The following is a 6,232-nucleotide window of genomic DNA, read 5'->3' as shown; positions in this document are numbered from 1 at the left end:
CTCTGCGCACTGATTGGACAGTTCCCCCAGCATCCCGGATGGATGGCCTCCAGGCCCGCCTCTGCATCGTGACTGACAGCTAACGTCATCCAATCACTGGCTGAAATTGGGTAGAGTGACAGATGCTAGGCGGAGCTTTTCAGCTGTGCTGGGAACTAATCCAGGTGGGAAGCCTTGGCTTAGCCTCAGGTACAGAGGTGACGCCTGGCGCTGAGCTAGGCTTCAGCCCTAGAGTGCTTTCTGAGCATGGCGAGGCCCAGGGTTTAACCTCAACACAAAAACAAAGCACAGCTTCTCAGGGAGGCTCAGGCTGGAGGAGCCCAAGGTCAGTGAGACCCTCTCTTAAAATAAAAGGAAAAGGTGGGGGTGTAGCTCAGAGGTCCAGGTCAAGCCCCACTGGGTTTATTCCCCAGTACCTCAAAGAAAAAGAAAGAACTATATAACATATTTTTTTTTTCCACCTGATGCGACCTCAAGCGACTTAGAAAGACACAGTCTTCAAATTTTTGAAACACTGTTTAAAGATATCATATATATATGACCCAAATATAATATCTAAAAATGAAAACAATTTGAAAACTATTTTAGTAATTCTCATCACCTCCTGGCCTCTGTTGCTTTGAGGAGGCAGCCTGAGCTATGAAAGGAAGCAGTTGGGGTTGGCTCTGATGCTCAGGGTTCCATCCCCAGCAGAGAGGGTGGGGGAGGAAGGAAGGCAGTCCTCTAGGGCAGCAATGTGCGGTGGAAATAAAATGGGTGCCTTGTGCTTAGTGTAGATGTTCTACTTCGACTGTTAGGAAGTCTTATGCAGAGACCTGACTCTGGGGATCCCACAGGTCTGGTCAGGTGTTTGCCCCGATATCAAACAGAAAAGGTCATGATGCAAAGCAGGAAAGGAACTTTGACCAGTGCAGCTACACCAGGAAGACAAGGAAACCCTGTCCTTATGCTGTCTTCAGGTGCTGACAAGGACTTTGAGGTTTTACAGAAGGATAATTCTAGGCTGTATGCACAGGGAAAATTGTATCTAGGATTTAGTATTATCTGTAGGATTTAAGCTTCAGGCATCTGTGGTCTTATAACATGTCTGTGAGCTCACACTCACTTGCCCCCTTGACACATGTCACTCTATTGCATGGACTGACCTCACTTTGTCAGGAACAAGTCCCCCTCCAGTGTATTCTTTCCATGTCAAGGTTTTCCAAAAAAGCCACAAGCCCTAGAAAGCAACATACCCCCAGAAGCTGACCCAGTGCTCTCAGCTTCCTGGGTTTCAACTGATAGTCAAACCAGAGAGAAACGAAAATCCTGCTCAGCTTGGCCCATTAACCCTGCATATAAGCCATAAAAAAATGCCACTTGGGGTCCATACTGCCTGTCATGTCTACCCCCTCTTGGAAATTAAGTCCAATTTTATTCTCTGCTCTTAAGTTGGGCTTTGTGAAGTCTTTTACTCCTTCTCACTGGCCCAAGTTCTTTCTACCTAACAATATTGCCCATGGCCAAGGGGGGCTATTGTGTAAGAAGTCATATTCCCACCGGTGTGGAAAAGTGGGCACATAGCTGCCCAGAGCTGAGAATTGAATTCCAGGTGCTTTTATTGTCCCCCATTATAGAGATTGAATTGAGGGCACAGGCACTTTGCCTCTGAGCATCCCTTTTGTTGTGGTTCAAAGAAGGTGGGTGTGAGCATAACTGTAATGGGCCTGAGAGAATAACTCCAGATGGTGACTCCAACCTACTATCAATCAAATGAAGAAATTGACAAATAAGAGGGTTAGGCCAAGCATGGTTGTTCATGCCTGTAATCCCAGAGGCTCAGGAGGCCGAGACAGGAGGATTGCTCGTTCGATTCTAGCATCAGTAAAAATGAGGTGCTAAGCAACTCAGTGAGAGCCCGACACTAAATAAAATACCAAACATGGCTGGGTATGTGGTGCAGTGGTCAAGTGCCACGGAGTTCAATCACCAGCACCATAAATAAATAAATAATAAAAATAAGAAACAAAATTCTTAATTGCATCACTGATCTCCTTTTAACTTCCTCAAAAGACTTAGAATTTCGAATTTCCTGATGCAATAACTTTTCCAGCCAGGTACTATTTAGTTTGTAATTTTAGAGATATGACATGTATAAGACTAAGTATACAAAAATGGAATGTAGAAAAGGACTTACAACTGTTTGTGGAAGGATGGAGAGCTAGGTAGGATAATGGTTTTCTATTTAGCTGGAGTTGTTAGTATGAATGTGTCGCTTGTTCTGATTAGATGTACCTGGTGTGAGAAATAAAAAGTCCACTGATCTATATTCAGAATATAGTATGTTGCCTTAAATGTAGAGTTGAGACTTAAGAAAGGCAGCCTGAGGGCAAGTAGAGTAAAATGGAGAATTACCGTACAGCCCCAGACTGTGGATGGGGCAGATCCCGAGTCCATGCACCTGAACCACCCTGGACACACAGGAGGTAGGGGAGGGGTCACCCTGACCAAGAGAGAAAGAAACAGTGTTGATTTAGGAAAGTAAAAACGGTCTACGTCCAAGATGCACTCAATCCAAGAAGACTTTCCTGGCACAAAAGGACAAAAGGAGGTGGGGACAACTAATGGTGTATTGCTTTATATACAAATATGTGGGGTTTTTGATACCAGGGATTTAACTGAGGGCTGCCTGCTGAGAGCCAATAGCCAGCGTACCCCATGTTGCTTAGTGGAAGGACTCATAGAAGTAGGACTTGCCTTAGACATTTTGCAGTGACATTGCATGTAAGGTGACCTTGCTCAAGGACCAGGGCGGATCCGGGTTTAGGGCGGATCAGGGTTTAAGGCTCTCCTTGGATTTAGGGAATTCCTGGTTTAGGACAATCGGGTTTAGGGCGGTTCCAGGTTTAAGGTTATTCCTGCTGGGAATAGGGCGTATCCTGCTGCCTGAGTTCCCCTTGAGTCTCTCCCGGAATTCAGAGAGTATTTGGGAGGCAGAGGAGGTGGATTTGGGTACAGAACATGGATTTCCCCAGAACGTGTTTGTAGACGGCCGGTGTGAGTTCAGGAATAAAGAATTGCTGTTTGAATCTACAAAGCTGTGAGTGGCTCATGATTTTGTGCCCAGCCAGACTGCGGCAGCTGCCTAACCACTGAGCCAAATTTCCAGCTCCTCTTTACTTTTACTCAGGGTCTGCCTAATTTGCTTAGGGCCTCACTAAGCTGCAGAGGCTGGCTTCAAACTTGCAATTTTCCTGCATTAACCTCCCAAGCCACTGGGATTTCAGGCATGTGCCACTCTGCCCAGCAGCATACTTCTTTAAACAGCCCAGTGGGAAACCCAGGTGAAGATCTGGAAGTTGGTACACCCCATAGTACTTTGCCAACAAGAAACTGGGGTGGGAAGTGGGGGGACCTTGTGAACCAGAGGATAAAATGCTGACTGTAACTTGCCTGCTCCCCCAGGTGTTCCATCCTGAAAGACTCTCAGCGAAAGCTGTGCTTTTTCTGTACCCGTGTCTCTTCGTCTTTTAGGGGACACACACTAGAATGGTGGCAACAGAAGGTTAAGAGAATAATCCTGTAAAATGGGGCCCACCATGCTGACCTGCACATGCATTCTTTTCCAAAATACATGAGGTTAAGGAGTTACTGAAAACTCCATCCTTGTCTGCAGTGCCAGTCCAATAATCAGGACACAGCTTTGGAGGGAAAATAAGTTTTATTGCTTTGTTAGTAAAGGAGAAGCCGGGGAGCTTCTGTCTCAGAGGTCATGGTTCTTCTCATCAGCAGGAACAGGGGGCTGATTTTGGAGAGGTGGGGTACCAGGGATTGAACTCAGGGGCACTCAACCCCTGAGCCCCCTCCCAGCACTATTTTGTATTCTATTTAGAGACAGGGTCTCCCTGAGTAGCTTAGCACCTGTCTTTGCTGAGGCTGGCTCTGACCTCATGATCCTCCTGCCCTCAGGGCCTCCGTGGAGAGTGGATATGGAAGCATCCTTTCACATTCTGACCAAAATGAACATTCCAGGCTCAACTTCCATCGCAAGCTACTTTGGGGCCTGAAGAAGGGCCTGGTGTCTGCAGAGTGGGGTGCCACGAGGACAATGGGAGGGGAGGCAATGACAGGATGACAGACATGCCACATCTTCTTCCCACGAAGAGGCTGGGTTCTGGAGGCTGCTCTTGCAAGGGGGAGGGGACATGAAGCTCTGTGACTGGGGACAGTGTCCCAGGCTCCTTGGGCTGCAAAGGTGATGGAGGGCTCTACACAGAGGCACTTTCAAGAGAGTGACAATCCCAGCATGGCTAACCCCCCAGGCCCACTTTTGATCAGCACCTGAGACCCAGATCAGGAAACGGTAATGAGCAAACTAGTCCCAACGTTGCCCCAGATCTCCCTCCTGGCTGCCTGAGTGAATGCAGGTCGGGGCTCTGGGAAATAATTCCCAAGTATCTCAATGAAATCATGAAGATTCGTAGAAGGTCATTTAGCAAGCAGAAAGCAGTAAGATTATAATGTGAGTCTTGAATCAATCATCACTCATAGCAAACTAAAGGTAGAGAACAATAATAACAGAAAGAAAATAATTCGGAATCCAAGTAGGAAATCGGAGTCACATCCTTACTGTGAACTTGGACTCTGGGAGTTCGGTTCATTCTCCAGCTTCAGCTGTCCATCAAAGCACTGCCTCTTCATTACCTCCTGTCCCTGCCCAGCCACAGGGCAAATTTGTGAATGGGCTGCAAACTCTTCCTGTGTTCTGTGTTTCCTGCCCCAGGATTTCTGCTGAATGCTGTGACTAAACATTTAACCACTTGTTCCTCAAATTCCGCTTCAGATCTATTTCTGAAGAACATGTTTCTCCTCCCACATGAAGAATGATATAAACATTGAAATGGCTTAAGTATGTTTCATTAGCGCCACCCTCAAACCTCACTGCCTTGCTAACCCGTGTCCAATGAACAAGTCACCTTCTGGGTAAACTTGTTGACTCCTTTTCAAGCACATGTACCTCTTCCTTGCTCCTCTTCATCCTCACGTTTTAGGAAACTCCGTGGAGACTTGGGACAGTCCCCCTTCTCCTGTGGGCTGAGGCCAATGATTTGCTTTTATTCATGAGGGTGTCTCTGGGACCTGGACCAAAGAGGCCTCATCAGTGACACAAAATATCCCTGGGCCCAGGTTGAGGAGTGGGGTTCAGCAAGATATTGAAATGTTGTCAAGACATGTCAAGGGGCGACATGGTGCACAGAGAAACAAGCACATTCACCGAGATTGTCTCAGTATTACTCTGTCCCTACTTTTTAATTTTTAGAAAAAAAAAATCTTTAGGTGTAGTTGGACACAAAAACTTTATTTAATTTATTAATTTTTATGTGGTCCTGAAAAATAGCGGGTTGCAAGTTCTGAGCAGCCTTCAAAAGGAATCTGCTGCCCTTAGGGGGACCTTTATTTTTATATCTTTTTTTTTTTTTTTTTTTTGCAAATATCTTTCCAGGTAGTTAATAAATAACCTCAAAGCCCGAAACTTATTTGATGTACATACTTTTCAAGAGTCACAATCTTTTCTGACATATTGATTACCTGAGATACATTGAGGACATGGTTTAAAATATTTTCCTGTATCCTTTGCCAATCATGAGTAAGATTTTACATTTTCACCTTAATCATTAGGTCCACACTGTTGTGGGGCAGGTCACTCAGAAAACACACCAAGTCCCAGTTCTGTCCAAATTGACAGAATTTAGCTGGCCAGCCAGGGACAGCTCCCTGCAGGACCCATAACTCTCTCTGCAGGAACAGCCCCATGCCTGAGCATTTTAGGACATTTAAAGATAAAAAACACACCTGGGTGGACATAGCTATAAGCAAGTAGGTGCAGAAGCTGAATTGGGCATTTATCGAGACAATGCAGTGGGCACATTGGTATTCCCCACAGGACTTTCCAGGTTGGCAGAGCAGCAAGCCAGCAGAAGGGAAGTGGGTCCAAATGACCCTAGTTCGGTACAAGTTAGAGAGTGGTTACTAAGGTCTAGGCAATCAATCTCTGACAAGGGACATTGCCCAAGAAAAATGGAAAGCAAAGAGAACAGTTTCACATTGTGTAAGAATTGCTGTTTTGTGTTGCCAAGTATGCTCTGTAGGAAACCATTAATGGGTACAGAGGCGGGGCTTTCCCATGGGAGAAGCCTTTCTTCCATCATATGGAGTCTCAGGGTAAAACGGAGTCTTTTGGTCATTGCTCATG

The sequence above is a fragment of the Callospermophilus lateralis genome (genome assembly GCF_048772815.1).
Source record: "Callospermophilus lateralis isolate mCalLat2 chromosome Y unlocalized genomic scaffold, mCalLat2.hap1 SUPER_Y_unloc_1, whole genome shotgun sequence".
Classification (NCBI taxonomy): Eukaryota; Metazoa; Chordata; class Mammalia; order Rodentia; family Sciuridae; genus Callospermophilus; species Callospermophilus lateralis.
The sequence above is the reverse complement of the archived record's forward strand: the minus strand, read 5'-3'. Positions refer to the sequence as shown.